The sequence below is a fragment of the Sorex fumeus genome, unplaced genomic scaffold (assembly GCF_029834395.1).
Source record: "Sorex fumeus unplaced genomic scaffold, SorFum_2.1 ptg000332l, whole genome shotgun sequence".
NCBI classification, from domain to species: domain Eukaryota; kingdom Metazoa; phylum Chordata; class Mammalia; order Eulipotyphla; family Soricidae; genus Sorex; species Sorex fumeus.
Genome location: NW_026606388.1, coordinates 102,568 through 119,113, shown reverse-complemented (window position 1 = coordinate 119,113; position 16,546 = coordinate 102,568). Strand labels below are relative to the sequence as shown.

Genomic DNA, 16,546 nt, shown 5'->3' with positions numbered 1-16,546 from the left:
CTAGTTTTACTTATAAATCAAGAGGAGGCAGTAGATAATAGTCATGGAGAACAGACTTGAAAGCAAAACAAATCAGTTGTCAGTATCCATGGCCTCTGATCCTATCTTGACCATGAAACACAAGTTCAAGATACACTTGCTAAAAGCTTCTGTAGGCTCAACAAAGGAATGCAAACAGCAACAACCAGTTATGGAACAACAATGGCAGACTCGTCTGTTTCTTTAAGTTCACTTGCTAAAGACAAAATCTTCACTTAAAATCTACACTTTGGCAAGCTCAAGTTTCTCTGGTAATACTCTTAATTGTCCAGTACAGGTTTTGAGCAGTAACACTTAGAACTCTTATCAGTCAAAGGTCAGTTGTGAGCTTTAACGTAACATTTTAAAAATGAATTCCTCCCACACAACCTCCAATTTATTTCTTCAAGGAACTGGTAACTCCATACCCACATATCGCATCCACAGTGATAATGTTATGTCTAAAATAACTAAAAACAACTCTAGAGCCACTAGCAGACTTCACACTGAAATGTGATGTGACACTTTCAATGCTATATTTTAGAACAGTTCGGTCTCCAAAGCAGGAATTCAAACTGGAGCCACTTAAATAGGAGTACAAATGAACATACTCAATGGGAGACCTACTGGTCAAGACAGTCAGTGACTGGGTGGCCTACATACAACATAGCTTTTCTGTAAGATGCTTTCAAATGGAAGATAAACCCTATTTTAAAATCTCTTCGGTGTTTCCAATGGTTTCTGAATTATCTGCAGGAAGCTCTGACTTAGTTGTGTAGAGTTTGATATATGTGTTCACCATTAAATCCAAATCATGTTTTATATCAAAATTTATATTAAGCAAAGCCCAGTTATTCGACCCCTGGTCTCTCAAAGTGTTGCTCAGGTAAGCTTTGAGACACTTCCGTCCATTTTCATAGCGTTCATTTTCTACTTTTGCAAAATGTATCTATTACTTAGAGTTCTACAGGTCGTAGAGGTCTCAAAGTGTTTGGCACATAATCGATAATGTTTATTTAGTTGATCTGGTGTTTTACCATCTAAGTCTGCTGTTCTACAATTCTCCACCCATTTCTGGCACCTGGCCTGGTCCCGCGGGAACCTGAAGAAGGCCAGGTCGGACTGCGTGCTCAAGCGCATGCAGTTGGGGGGCACTCAGAAGTTCTTTATTATCGTGTGCCCGCCTGCCCACCCGCCAGCCCAGCCGTCCCCTCCCCGCCTCCTCAGGGCAGCTCGCCCGCCCGTTATGGCCAGGAAGGGGAGCCTGGCCAGTTGGCTGGCTCCGCAGGGCCACGCACCGGGGGAGGGACGGGGGGCTGGATTGACTGTTGATGCTTTAGCAATGCTTCACTTAACCAGCTGTTTAAGCACTTTCCAACTGATGGTGACTTATGTTGTCTTTCTTTGTCAGTTCTTGTTCAATGATGTAGTGACTTTTTTGGTACATAAATCTTTGAACATGTATCAGAAAATAATATAGACTACAGGGGCCGGAGCAATAGCAATAGCACAACAGGTAGGGAGTTGGCCTTGCAGGCGGCCAACCTGGGTTTGATCCCCAGCATCACATTTGGTCTCCCCTGCACCGCCAGGAGTAATTCCTGAGTGCAGAACCAGGAGTCACCCCTGAGCATCGCTGGGTGTGACCCAAAAAGCAAAAAATAAATAAATAAAACTAAAAAAATCCCAAAACAAAAAATGTACACTACAATCCATGAGGGAAAATTGAATTGCTGAGACCTTTGAATTTTTATCCAGTTCTAACCCTTTCTTTTCCAAGAAACATAACATGTCTAGTTAAATGAAACATGAATTTGGATCATTACAGAAATATTATAAGCATTTAAAGTACTCTCACCACGAAACCAAATAGCGTGTTATCAGAATTCCTTCTCTGTCTGCAACTTACTATTTATCCTACCAATAATGATTTCTAATCACCACCAATCATGGCCAGAATGCTTGGTTTTCCACATCTGAGCAGCATTTTCCTCCTAAGTCAATGGATTTGGTAAGCTGTTTTTGCTTTGTTTTCTTTTGTTTGGCGACCACACCAGGAAGTGTTCAGGGGTACTCCTCGCTCTGTGCTCAGGGATCACTCCTTGCGGTGCTTGGGGAACGCTATGGGATGCTGAGGGTGAACCTAGGTTGGCTGCTGCAGGGCAGCTGCTGTGACTTTGGGGCGTGGCACTGCCACGTGTAATTCTTGAGCGCAGAGCCAGGAGTAACCCTTGAGCATAACCAGGTGTGACTCCCAAAACCCAAACAAAACCAAACCAATTTTTGACTTCAAGCAAGAAAAATGGAGGCTGGGAGTTCGTTCCGGGTCACGAGATGGCGCTGTGGGGCGTTTTCATCCCTCCCAGGCCCTTTTCTCTAAGAATTTTCCACCCTTGGGCTTGCTTCAGTGTTAGGCCTGGGGTAATTAGGATCAAGCAGGCAGCTTCGGGCGGTGCAGCAGTAGGTTAGCGGTTAGGACACTTTCCTTGCATTCACAGAACCGTTGTCTGTCACTTGGCTTCCCATATGGCCCTCGAGTCGTGCCCGGCGGCATTCCTGAGAGTGCCCTGAGCATCTTTTGGTGTGTCCCCAACCATAAACAATCAAACAGGAAAATTAAAACAAAGCAGTCCTTGATGGCGAATTCCCTCCCTTGAGGGATTCTGAGTTGTATCTTCGTCCATCGCCCACGTCCTTGTAGAAGAGGGTTGGGGAACCCTCAGATTGTGGGGTGATGGAGTGTGTGTTGCTCATAGCAGGAAACATCCAGAGGGCTCGTTCACAGACATCACAAAGTGGGTTCAGAACTGTTCTTGCTCAGAGCGAAGAAAAAAAAAAAAAATATATATATATATATAAAACTTTGCCTTGCTCGTTCCAGACAAGGATCAACCCCCTGCACCCCTCTTTGTCTAGAGAACAAGCTGGGGAACCCACCTGAACCTCCCCAGGAGATTCAGCTATGTACCCCACAAAAGTCTGAAGGTGGGAATCGAACCCTGTTCACCCGCATGAAACACAAGTATCCGCATGGCTATCCAACTGCTGCCTGTCAAAGCTGCGTTTGACCCTTAATTACCCCATACTTAACACTGAAGCAAACCCAAGGGTGGAAAATTCTTAGAGACACGGTCCTGAGGAGGGACGGAAACGCCCTCGCCTAGCGCCATCACGTGGCGGCTAGGCGGAACTACCGGGGCGGCTATTCCCAAGTTTAAGATTTCCAGCTCCTGCGTTGGAGCTCTAGTACCCGGGTAAGGCGTTTGCCCGGTACCTGGGTCCACCGGCTTCGATTCCCAGCATCCCATATGGTCCCCGGAGCACTGCCAGGACTTAACTCCTGAGTGCAAAGCCGTGAGGAACCCCTGTGCATTGCGGGTGTGACCCAAAAAGGGAAAAAAAGAAAAAATTTTCTTTGCTTCAGTGTTAATACGGGGTCATGAAGGATCAAAGGTCAAGGATCTAACAGTGAGCCACGAAGGCGCTGGTCTTGTATGGGGCGATCAACCCATAGGTTCCCCCAGCACAGTCAGGAGTGATTCCTGAGTGCAGGGGCAGGAATAACCCTCGAATACCGCCCGTGTGGTCCGCAAAACACAAGCAAACAGAATGCGACTTTCGCGGCGCATTCCTTCACGCCGAACTTGGGGGTGCCGAGCTGAGTCTTGCTTCCAGCTCCTTCCTCTACGGAAAACCGCGAGGTGTGGGGATGACCGCGACAGGAACTGTTTGCGAACGGGCTTAGAGGGAGAGATTCTACTTCGGGCAAAGCACTGGCCAGGCTGCTGGGTTCATCCTGACACAGGGATCGCCCCATGCGAGTCAAACGCCCTCAATGTTCGGCTACCGCTGCACGGCCTGAGGCCGCCTTCTTGATTCTTTGTGACCCGCAGGTTAATATGGAAGCAAACCCAAGGGCTGGAAATCTTCAGGCAGGAAAGCCTGGCCACGGCTCTTCCGCCGATGCACCACGAGAGGGCGCTGTGGGGCGTTTCCTCCCCTCCCCAGGGACATTCCTCTAAGAAATGTCCAACCCTAGTCCCGACTTTCCTCCAGAACTAGACCTCCCAGGATCCTCAGAATTTCTGATTAATAAAACAAAAAAGAATTTCTGCACAGTGGAGTTGCACCCTTGTCCCTCTCCTTAGTCCCCCGCACTGACTGGCCAAGCTAGTCTCTGGCTTTATTTACTGTGGGCTGTGGGTGGCCCCAACAGCTTCTTGGTGGGCTCAGGGGTATGATATGGTGCTGAGACAGAACCCAGGGTGAGCACAGTAGACGATTGTGCCATACCATAGTATGATCTCTCCAAATCAACCATTTTTACAGGTCTCCAGTCTATCACCCCCACACCCCTACGCTCCACTTTTCCAAGGGTGCCATCTTTCCCTATCGCAGAGAATTTGGGGCTTCCTATATACATGAGAAGTCCCAAGTCTGTGAAGGATGGTGACAGAGGTTAGATTCAACTTCAGGATCTCCAAAAGTTTGGGGTGAGATTGCCTACCATCAGAGAAATGGGAGTAGGTTAAAAAGAATTTTGATTAAAACAGTGATAATGAGCCAAAGACCAGGCAACCTCCTTCCCTGGAAATTCTAAATACACCACTCACTCTTCCAAGAATTATTTTATTTGGGGGTTTGATGTGGGTTCGCGGGGTTCTGGGGACCCTTATAAGTGCTTGCTATTAAAGTTAGCCATGAACTTCTGCTTATTTTAATTAAGTTTATTTTTTATGTGTTTTGCTTTACTCATTGAGGTGAACAAAAAATGGTCTATACCCACTTTGCTCTGCCTTTGATCCAGCCCTTTGGAAAGGTTTCCAATTATAGTCAACCCCACACACCACCACCCCATGTTCTGAGGGTGTCCCAACCCTCCTCTACAAGGAATAAGGGTCAGGGATACAGCAAGATACAGCTCAGAGTCCCCCAAGTTGGGGTGAGGGAATCCACCATCACGAACTGAGGCTGTGTCCATGTTATTTGACTTGTTCATAGTTTGGAGGTCACAAACCCAGAAACGCTCAGGGCTTCTCCTGGTTCTGCACTCAGGAATCGCTCCATCATGACGGTGGGACTGTATGGGGAGCCAAAGAAAGAACCAGGGCCTTGTGTCTGCAAGGCAGAGCCCTAACCGCTCTGCTCCTGCTGCAGCCGCCCAAGCTGCCTGCTTGATGACCCCATATTGAAGCAAAGGGCTGGAAATCAAGCATGGAAGAAGTCGGGCCGCGGTAGTTCAGCCTAACTGCCACGAGATGGCGGTGTGCCGCGTTTTTGCCCCTCCACAGACCCCTTTCTCTTAAGAATTTTCCTCCCTTGGGTTTCCTTCAGTGTTAAGTATGGGGTCATTAAGCACACAGCTTCCACAGGTGCAGCGATAGGAGAGTGTCGCGGGTGCTTGTCTTTCCCGCGGGTGACCAAGGTCCGATTCCCGCCTTCAGACTTTTGTGGGGTACATATCTGAATCTCCTCGGGGTGCCCGGGTGGGTTGCCCCAGCTTGGTCTCTGGACAAGAAGGGTTGCAGGGGTTGGAACCTGGTCTGGAAGAAGCAAAGCAAGGCTCTTTTCTTTTTTTGTTCTCTTCGCTCTGAGCAATAAAATTCTGAACCCACCTTCGATGTCTGCGGCTGTGCCCTTTGAATGTTTCCTACAAGGGACAACCCACACTCCACCCACATTGTGAGGGTGCCCCAACCCTCTTCTATAAAGATGTGGGGGATGGAGGAAGATCCAGCTCAGAATGAGGGAGTTCGCCATCAAGCATCTGAGACTGCTTTGTTTTCATTTTCTTGTTTGTTTGTTTATGGTTGGGGCCACACATGGATATGTTCAGGGGGTTCTCCTGACTCTGCACTCAAGAATCACTTCGGAATGGCTGTAGAACTGTATGGGGAATGTACGAAAGGATCTGGGTCCCATGCATGCAAACAAAGAGCCCTTAACCGCTCTGCTCCCGCTGCAACGGCCAAACTGCTTACTTGTTTCCTAATGACCCTATACCTAACACTGAAATCTGTAACTGGCTGTGATCCACTGGGCTGGAGCTATAGCACAGCAGGTAGGGCGTTTGCCTTGCGCGTGGCTGACCCGGGTTTGATTCCTCTGTCCCTCTTGGAGAGCCCCGCAAGCTACTGAGAGTATCCCGCCTTCACGGCCGAGCCTGGCAAGCTACCCGTAGCATATTTGATATACCAAAAAACAGAAACAACAAGTCTCACAATGGAGACGTTACCGGTGCCTGTTGGAGAAAATCTGTGAAGGGAGGACAGTGCTACAATGCTACCTAGCTTTGAAGCAAAGTAAAGGGCACGACGTCTCTTTTTTTACAGAAACTAAAACAAGGTATCATTTATTGTAGGATATACTGAAATATCATTTAAAGGTAAAGGCCCTCCCGTTGTTCGTCGATTTGCTCGAGCGGGCCCAGTAACGTCTCCATTGGAGACTTTGTTGTTACTGTGTTTGGCATATCGAATACGTCACAGGGAGCTTGCCAGGCTCTGCCGTGTGGGTGAGATACTCTCGGTAGCTTGCCGGGCTCTCCAAGAGGGGCGGAGGAATCGAACGTGGGTTGGCCATGTTTGCTGCGTGCAAGGCAAACGCCCTACCACTGTGCTATAATGTGAAATATCATTATAAAATATAATTAAGGCTCACATACACTTTTCTATTGATTTCTGTATATAACACAATGATTCAGTATTTGTGTACATTTTAAAATAATTTAGAGAGTAAGTCTAGTTAATGTATGTCACTACATATAGTTAAATTCTTTTCTTGTGCTGAGAACATTTTTCTTTTTAATTTTTATTAGTGAAACACCATGAGGTACAGTTGTAGACTTACAAATTTTTGTGCTTGTGTTTTGATTATACCCTGATCAAGTACCCATCCCTCCACCAGTGCCCATTTTCCACCATTACGGATCCCTGCATCCCTCCCCACCATCCCCCCCACACACACACCTCTTTGGCAGGGCATTCCCTTTTGTTCTCTCTCTCCTTTCGGGTGCTGTGGTTTTTAAAAGAGGCATTGAGTGGAAATCATGTTTGGTCTATAGTCTACTTTCTGCATGCTTCTCCCATCCTGGGTGGATCCTCCCAACACCCTTTATTTGGTGCTCCCTTCTCTATCTGAGCTGAGGGTTAGGAAATCTGAAGCCTGGGACAAGTCGGGCTGCAGTAGTTCCACCTAATCCCCACGTGATGGCGATGTGGGCGTTTCCATCTCTCCCTGGGCCCATTTCTCTAAGAATTTTAAATAGCAGAGGGTGAGCATTTAATAACATTTAATAATGGTCTTTTCTCTGGTTTTTTCCCCATTGTTTTTAAGTCCCTAGCACCTTTATATTTTTTCACCTTTAAAGCTTGTTATAGTGGGAATTTGTTTCAGAATGAAACTTCTAAAACATCAGTCATTAAAAATTTTAAATTTTACGAAAAGATTTACAAAACGGGTATAATTTGGGGGAATTTCCTTTGCTTTCTGAATTCTGTACAACACGAGTTACACACTCAATATTGCGTGAAAAACCAGAAATCCTTCTCCTCTGTCACTCCTGCTCTAATGGGCACCCTAGTTTTCAAGCACAGACAGAGCATTACAGGCACAAATCACCCTTACTCCCCCAGACAACAGTGGGAGAAATGTGTGGTGTAGGAATGATTCCCTTCCATTCTAACTGGGCTTCCAGCCTCTGAAGTATTGTCGCAAAGAAGGCAAACAAAGCAGTCCTGCACTAGACATTCCAGGGACCAGCCTGAAACCGATTTTGGAAAAAGGAGAAAGTGGTGCCCCTACTTCTGTCAGACCCAAAGCAGGCAGTCGGAGGCCTTTGTGGTGATTTCTGAGTTAGTTTTGAAGAAGGCTTTCTCCTGGAGTCTTCTTTTCACTTTCACTTAGGGAACACTTTAGTATGTCAGAAGAATTGTTTGTGCTTGAAACCAGGGTAATTTCCCATTTCTTTGTGGACTTTGTATGTATGAGTCACGTCTTGCAGTGGGGTTCGGAGATGCACTTGGAAGAATATGAGTTCTGAAAACTTGAGATTTTAAGCTGAGTCTTTTATCTATAGTCTCTTGCTTATGTTTTTTGTTTGTTACTTTTGTATTCCTGGAAATCAAACTCAGGCTCTCACACGTGCAAGGCAAATGCTCTGTTGCTGACCTACATCCTGACCGGTTTTAGACTTAAGTGTGACCTTCATATTATTACAAGAACGGGGGGATTTGATGGAGGGGAGATTGGGCCATACCTGCTGTGCTTCGGGCTTACTCTTGACTCTGAGCTCAGGGTGCACTCCTGGCAGTGCTTGGGGGATCATACGGGGTGCTGGGATTGGGACCTGAGTCAGCATGCAGGCCTGCTCTCCCATAGGTCCTGAAAACTCAAGAACATAAATCACAGTTTTCCCTCAAGTACCAAGATGGGAGGTTGTCAATTTCCCAACACTGTTTCTTTTTATATAGGGGTTGCTATCATTTGGATGCTTTCTACTCCATTTCTGAATGTCCTCCCTTCTGCTGACATAATCATATGCATCTCTGGAATTCAAGCGCTCCCTTTGGAAGGGACAGATTTAAATTTTTGTGACTTCTCTTTCATTACTTTTCATCTATTGGAAGTAACTTTTCTTGGATGATCTGATACTCACCCAGCACCAGATATTCTCATCCAGAATCCTGTAAGAACATTCTAATTTTTGCTTGAAATTTACACAAAGGGCATAGAAGGGAGAAGGGATGAAAGGGAAGTCTGAGCTGTGCGGGAAGAAAGCTGTGGGAAAAGAAAGAAGTCATAATTCCTGTTTCTTCTTTAAAACCAGAATTTCAGTCATCTGTTTTGGGGCACTCAGGTTTTTTCCAGATTCTGGCTATTGTAAAGAGTGCTGCAATGAACAAACAGGTGCAGATGTCACTTCGACTATACTTTTTTGCCTCTCTGAGATATAGTCCCAGGAGTGGTATTGCTGGGTCAAATGGGAGCTCAGTTTCTAATTTTTTGAGAATCGTCCATACTGTTTTCCAAAAGGGCTGAACCAGTCAGCTGAACCAGCAGTGAAGGAGGGTCCCTTTCTCGCCACATCCGCGCCAGCACTGATTGCTTTTGTTCTTTTGGATGTGGGCCAGTCTCTGTGGTGTGCAATGATATCTCATTGTGGTTTTGATCTGCATCTCTCTGATGATTAATGATGTAGAGCATTTTCTCATGTACCTTTTTTGCCATTCGATGTCTTCTTTGAGAAAGTGTCTGTTTATTTCATCTCCCCATTTTTTGATGGTGTTGGATGTTTTCTACTTGTGGACTTCAACTAGTACTTTATATATCCTTGATATCAACCCCTTGTTGGATGTGTATTGGGCAAATATCCTTTCCCTTTCTGTAGACTGTCTTTGTACTTTGGTCACTGTTTCTTTTGAAGTGCAGAAGCTTCTTAGTTTAAAATAGTCCCATTTGTCTATCTCTGTTTTCACTTGCTTGGCCAGTGATGTGACATCTTTGAAGATACCATTAGCTTCAATGTCATGGAGGGTTTTGCAACTTTGTCTTCAATGTACCTTATGGATTCAGGTCTGATGTTGAAGTCTTCAATCCATTTTGATCTTAATTTTGTACACGGTGTTAGGCAGGATCTAAGTCCATTTTTTTTGCATGTAGCCATCCAGTTTTGCCAGCACTATTTGTTAAAGAGGCTTTCCTTATTCCACTTCACATTTCTTGCTCCTTTATCAAAGATTAGATGATTAGATTAGTGATAGGAGAATCCTCCCAGGATGGGAGAAGCATGCTGAAAGTAGACTATAGATCGAACATGATTGTCACTCAATGCGTCTTTTGAAAACCACAGCACTGAAAAGGAGAGAGAGAACAAAAGGAAATGCCCTGCCACAGAGGCAGGGTGGGGGGGAGGGGCAATGGGGGGGGGGGGAAGGGATACTGGGATCCATGGTGGTGGAAATTGGGCACTGGTGGAGGGATGGGTACTTGATCACTGTATAATTGAAACTCAATCACAAACATTTGTAAGTCTACAACTGTACCTCATGGTGTTTTACTAATAGAAATTTTTTAAAAATCAGAATTTCAGAAAGCAACAGTTAATTTTGAATATGCTAAAACAGCTGGCATGAGAGCAGATGTCAGAGCATTAAAAAGTGCCAGGGGCAGAGAGAGATTGAGAGAGAGAGAGAGAGAGAGAGAGAGAGAGAGAGAGAGAGAGAGAGAGCTCTCCAGGGTGGATGCTCAGCTCAGCATGCAGCAACCCCAGACTTGATCTCCAGAACCTCATGTCTCCTTAGTGCCACCAGAAAGAGTCGGAGTTACAGCCCCTCTTCTTCTAAGTTCTTTTTTTCACCTTCTCCTCTTTCCTGTAAAACCCTTAGCAGCATGAGCACTGCTGCTCAGTTAACAAAATTCAGTTTACTCAGCTTTGCTACAGACTTTGATAAATCGCATAACCCCCTTCAGGTTTTTCTTGGTTTGATTTTTGCTTTGAGTCCACCCCCGGTGGTGCTCAGGGATTACTCCTGTCTCTGCACTCAGGAATCACTCCTGGCGGGGGCTCAGGGAACCATATGGGATGCTGGGGATTGAAGTCGATTGGCTGTGTGCAAGACAAGTGCCTTAGCCACTGTGTTCTTTCTCTTAGGCCCAAATTCAACTTTAACTTACCTAGAGTAAATGTTCTAATAGTGGGTCTCATTGCCCTGACCCTGAAAGAGCCTCCCATAAGGCACCGTTGGGAAGGACGAGTAAGGAGAGGCTGATACACTCTCAGGGCTGGGACGAATGGAGACGTTACTGGGGCCCGCTCGAGCAAATCAATGAACAACAGGATGACAGTGACAGAGTAGATATCTTAGAGTGTTCATGGAGAAGATGTATCTAGGATTAGAGATGTGGAGGGGGCAAGGCACTTGCCATACCTGCTTCTAATCTCACTTCGGTTTCTGGCACCACATGTGGTCCCATGAGTACCTCTAGAAGGAAGCCCTGAGCGAAGGAATAAGGAGTAGGCCCTGAGCAGCTTCGGGTATAGCCCAATTCTCCCCCATCACAAAATGTTTTTAAAGATGATGATCAAAACTCCTTGGCCAGCAGAGGGGAGAAAAAGTTATAAAAACATCCTTAGCCTAGTAAAACATTTCTCAGTCAGGGTCCGACCTCAGATGAAAATAACATAAATGGTAAGACCAAGGGGCCAACATATTGATGATGGGGGCTATACAAAATGGAAACGAGTCCATTGGAAAAACAACCCAGAATAACAATTTGATTAATTCAACAGTATTTATTACATGTTCAACGAGTGGCTCGAGAGAGGTGAAGAGGTTTGCTTCGCACACAGTTTTGTCCTTAGCACAGCATATCTTCATCACCAGGAGTGACCCCCGAGTACAGAACCAGGAGGGACCGCTACCCCCTCCTCTCCATGTTAACGGAGTGTTGGGTTGTGTAGGTTCTGAGGTTGCTGTGGTGAACAGGCAGGTGCGATTCCTGCTCTTCCAGAGCTTACCTTCTGTGAGAAAGCTTATCATTAGCATGGAATCAAAATGATGAAGGAGATGCTGATGAATTCACACAGGAAATCAAGAGGCGATGCCCAGGAGGGCCCTGTGTCAGCCTGGGATGTCAGGGAAGGCCTACAGCCTGGAGAGTGAGAATGCACCAGCCATGCTGGCAGCTGGTTCACGGGCTTTGAAGGAGATGGGATTTACTCAGTGCCAGAGGCCAGCGGCCAGTACTTTCTTGTGTCTTTTCACCTCTCTTGGCGTGTGTCTTAGAACCCCGATGACTGAGAACAGACTCAGGCCTGCGGCTCTCTATTCTCAATGACCCTTTGAAGCCAACTTGCCAGTCATTTCAGTCACCTCCGGGAATTCACACTAAACACCCTGACTCAAGATCCTTTATATTAGGTGGGCACCCCAGCCTGGATATAGCACCACAGCAAACCCATTGACTGGATCCACTTTGAAATTTATGGAGTCCTTATGCTGCTGAACAGTGGCATAGGAGTGCCCTGATCCTCCTTGCCCACGCTCACTTCACTCCAGACTGTCCCTTGTCCCTTCCCCAGCCCCCACCCACTTCCTCTGATGTAGTTCTTCCCACACTAGAAAGATGCTTGATTCAGCAAGTCCACATGACCTGTGGTGCACTGCATCCAAGTGTGTGCAGATGCCACAACAAAATGCGTGTAACCCCAGTGAATACCATAACCAACTGTGGGAGCACTGCAAATCCTGGTCATTACAACAGTGAAAAGGGAAGAGAAAGGGAAAATGAATGAACATTAACAGCATCAAGTAAGGCATAAGCACATCCATCCGCATAGTCCTAGACAGGGTCAGAACCAGCAATCTCATTGTTTTCCACCTTCACAGCTGTTCTTCTCACTGGCGTGGCTGCAGAGGAAGAATCTCACATGGAGTTGTCATCTGCCATCCCTTGGGACAGCAATAGCTTCCTCTGGAATGTGTCTTGTAGGACCTGCCCGCAGCTCTATTTCAGGTGGTCTAAGTACTTATGATTTTGTTTTTTTAGTCACATCTGGCAATGTTCAGGGCTTACTCCTGGCTACGCACTCAAGATTTACTCCTGGTACTGCTCATGAGACCATATGGGTTGCCCCAGGGATTGAACCTCATATTGTTCACGGACTAATCTAGCTCTGTGGTCTGGGATTACTCCCGGCAGTGCTGAGTGAACCATGCAGTGCAAGACTAAACCCAGACACAAAGCCTGCACTCCAGCTCTTCGTTCTATAGCCGTGTTTTGGGGGGCTTTCTTCATTTCTATTTTCGTCGGGGAAGCAGACTGGAAATGCTCAGAGGTTACTCCTGGCTCTGTAACTCAGGAACAACTCTGAGCAGTTCCTTGGGGACCAAATGCTCTATCCACTGCACTATCACTCTAGACCCAAGGAAGGTCTTATTCTCAGAAATATGCACACAGGGTTATCGTGGCTAGTTTTTTATTCCAGCAAAGATTTGGTCCTAAGTATATAATGCGCTGTGAACATTCATTCAATTGGTGGTGGGAACCATGACTTCAAACGTTGGCTTTTGATTTGAGGTCACACCTATTAGTTCTCAGGAGCTACTTCAGGTTTGGTGTGAAAGGTTGTTGCTGGCAGTGTTCATGGGACCACAGGGTACTGAGCATCTAACCAGGGACTTCCGTTTTCAAATCCTGTTTTCAAACTCTGGCTTTTGAGAACTATTCCTAGTTTCTTATTGGAGGAGTGGCGGTATCTTTCTCTCTGTCTCTCTCTGTCTTTCTCTCTCACTGTCTCTTTCTGTTGGGGCCGGACTAGATGGTGAAGATGAGTCCGTGTAGAAGAAACAAGCTCTGTACAGACTACATGCTCAGCTTAGAAAGAAAAAGAAGCTCTAGCTGACCAGTTTGACTTCAAGATGTATATTACCTTTGCATTCAAGGAGAAGAAGAAAAAAATCAGCAGGTTTTGAAGTGTCTGAGGTCAAACCAGTCATGACGAATAATTATAAGAAAATATCCTAAAAGGTGTGCGGGATTCCAGCTATTCCTTGGAAAGTTCCATAGAGCTTTTAAAGGAGGATGTGGTCCAGCTTCCTGCTCCTCGATACCAGTCTGTGAGAAGGGATGTCATTGACTGTACTCAGGAGATGTATTTCATTCTGTGGCCTTAGAATGTTATTGAAAAAAATTATCTGTCTACTGTTTTCTAGTTGGAAGGAATCTGATGAGCCTTTTCGTCTCATTCATGCCAAATTTGAGTTTCATCACTGTGACTATGAAAAACACTTTCTGCATGTACTGAGCCACAAGGACAAGACTGGAATTGTTGTCAACAATCCCAACCAGTCAGTGTTTCTCTTTATCGACCAACAGCATTTGCAGACTCCAAAAAATAAAGGTAATATCTTCAAGTTATGCAGCATCTGCCTCTACCTGCCAGAGGAACAGCTCACCCACTGGGAGGTTGGCACCGTAAAGAAACACCTGCATCCTTCCAAGCCAGAATAGAGTCTGGGCCAGCACAGTGGAGAAGATCAGAGTGCAGCAGGAGATCTTGTCTTGTTTTCTTACCACTTTATTCTTTCAGAGATTAAAGAAAATGGACTCATGCACAGAACACTCTGCATTTTGAAACTTGTTCATCCTGATTTCTTTTTAAATCATTTGTATCTCAGAACTGAAAAAAATTAGCTGTCTTCTTCACAGACTGTGTGAAAGAAGACTTTGCATATTTGCTGCACTGTATCAGCATCTTGTTAAAAATGTCAAATGAAAGGACTATTGTACACCGAAATGCTTCAATGTATTTGAAAGCACAAGGTGATACTCTTTTTGACGGTCTTTCCATTTGAGCTGGTTTTTGCCTCTTTGACATCTGTCATCAGCATTTAGAGGGTAAGAAGTACATGTAGGAGAATAAATAATTTTTACAAATGCAATAGCTTTGCTATAATTACCGTTGATCCAGAACACTGTCAGATTCAATCTAATGACCAGAAGTAGTTGTTCTAAAAAGAAAATTCAACCACGGAAAAGAAATCTTAAATGAAAAAAGCATCTCATTGCAGGTATTCTAGCCTCATTTTACTGGGCCAGGTTTGTTTAAAAAAAAAAAAAAACAGACGAGTCCATGTAGACTATCCCACTAACGGTCAGGTATACAGGGAACCATGAAAATGGGCGAGACAAGACGTGTGTGTCCAGATTGGTTTCAATGAGGCTCAACATCTCTTTCTTTAAGCTGCCTTAAGTAAAAAACCTAAATCTTAGTATAGCAGAAGAGTCAGTCTTTTCTCATAGACCAGATGACACCAGACCCACTTGACACCAGATGCTTGAGGTTGTAAATAACAGGCCAGAACATTTGGCTGTGTTTCTTTCCTGAGGGCTGAAACTAACTGGCTTGTGAACATAATCAAACAATGTATGTCATAATGCCCCCGCTTAGGGGGCGTGGCTAGGGGCCAGTTGGTGGGGGCGGGAGGGGGAAAGCGCTGTTGCTCTGGCCTTTAAAGGTCAGCGGGAAGGCGGGTGGGGCAGGCCTGGCTGGGACTGCGGGCTCACGCTCCCCACCTCCCAGGTCTCACGCTGAGGCGGGCTCCGTGTCCTGCGTGCCTGTGCGGACTGCGTCACGGGCGTTGACCGCCGACCGCTGGTGGTGGCTCCTTGGAGACTGCCCGGCTCCTGCACGCCACCTCCGAGGCCCTGGGCTGCGCCCGCCATGCCAAGCTGCTGCTAGGTGGCCTGTGCTTGGGGCCCAGCTGGATGCTGAGCGTGTGGGCGGGCGCTCAGAGCAGGTGAGGGGCGGGCATGGGGGTGGGGGTCCTTGCCAGCCCATGGGGCCCAGCTGGACGCTGAGCGTGTGGGCAGGCGGTGTGGGCAGGCGCGCTGAGCAGGTGAGGATTTGAAAGGATCCTATGTATTTCCCAGTTTCCTTCTGGGAATCAGAGCAAAAAGCTGTTTGCTAGTTCTTAGAATTGGAATAATCTGCAGAACTCAACACCGCCAGTTAATAATAGTGCCTAGATAGTCTGTGTGCTTTTCTGGAGGCAGAGTTTCTGAGTTGCCTCCTCCGTAAGACCTGAGCAATGCTGGGTGTGCCCCTTCCCCCCCTCAAAAAAAAACCCCACAACAGCAGTAATAATAATCTGATGTCAATTGTAGTCAAGGATATTTTCATCAGGCTTTTATATACTCGAGTTTTATTCTAGTTAAGTTTCTGAAAGGCCCTGCTGTAGAAAGGCTTGGTAAAGCTTGCCTACTTGAGTCTACCACACGTTAAGGGTGTGCTTCTGTAGATCCCTTTTTAGGGTGATTCATTTGAGAAGCTTGACCCTCACCAGCAAACAGGTGTCTTAATTGGTAAAGGTCAGAAAAAGGCGTCTGGTAGGTTGCGTTATAACGGTAACATTTTTCAGCAAATTTTTGTGGGTCTTTGGTCACCCTTAAGAATGTCTTCGGGTGGCCTGAAATTCAGTGTTTGTCTAAGGATGATGACTTTCCTCATCTGAAAAATGTCTGAGCTCTCAGAGGGTTTAACTTGACAAGGGAGATGTCCTCGGTTCCGATGACAGCCCAGAGAAGTTCTAGCCTGTGATTCGGTTAATTCAGCAGTGGAGGAGGACCGTGTTAGATGAGTTCACGGTATGGACCCATGTTCAAATGCTCTGAAAAACATCGCATTGCTGTCTCAATGACAGCTCCCTGTCAGAGACCTCCACAACAAGCACTTGAGTTGCCTGAAGTGCCTCACAGCGCTGGGATAGTCCTTTAGGAACAGGAGCAGAGAGCTTTCATCAGCAAGCTGTGTGAAAGTAAAACAGACTTCACAAATGGCAGTGATTGCTAAATGTCCCCACATGGCTGTGACCATGACTTCAGGGAGTTGTGGCAGGTGTTATACTGAGGCCTTACAATGATGTCCTTGCTATTTCCTGTATGGTGGGAGTTTCCCTTCCTCTAGGAGTGGAGACGTGCCTTTGATTTGTGGTGTCTCCTTCTGAGTTCAGTTTTGGAAAGAAAA

General features: G+C 46.2%; 1 pseudogene; it reads left to right on the top strand.

Annotated features, from left to right (window-relative positions):
- Positions 1-13,463: 13,463 nt before the first annotated feature.
- On the top strand, positions 13,464-14,031 carry LOC130018953 (uncharacterized protein C6orf62 homolog; annotated as a pseudogene).
- The last annotated feature ends 2,515 nt before the right edge of the window (positions 14,032-16,546 follow it).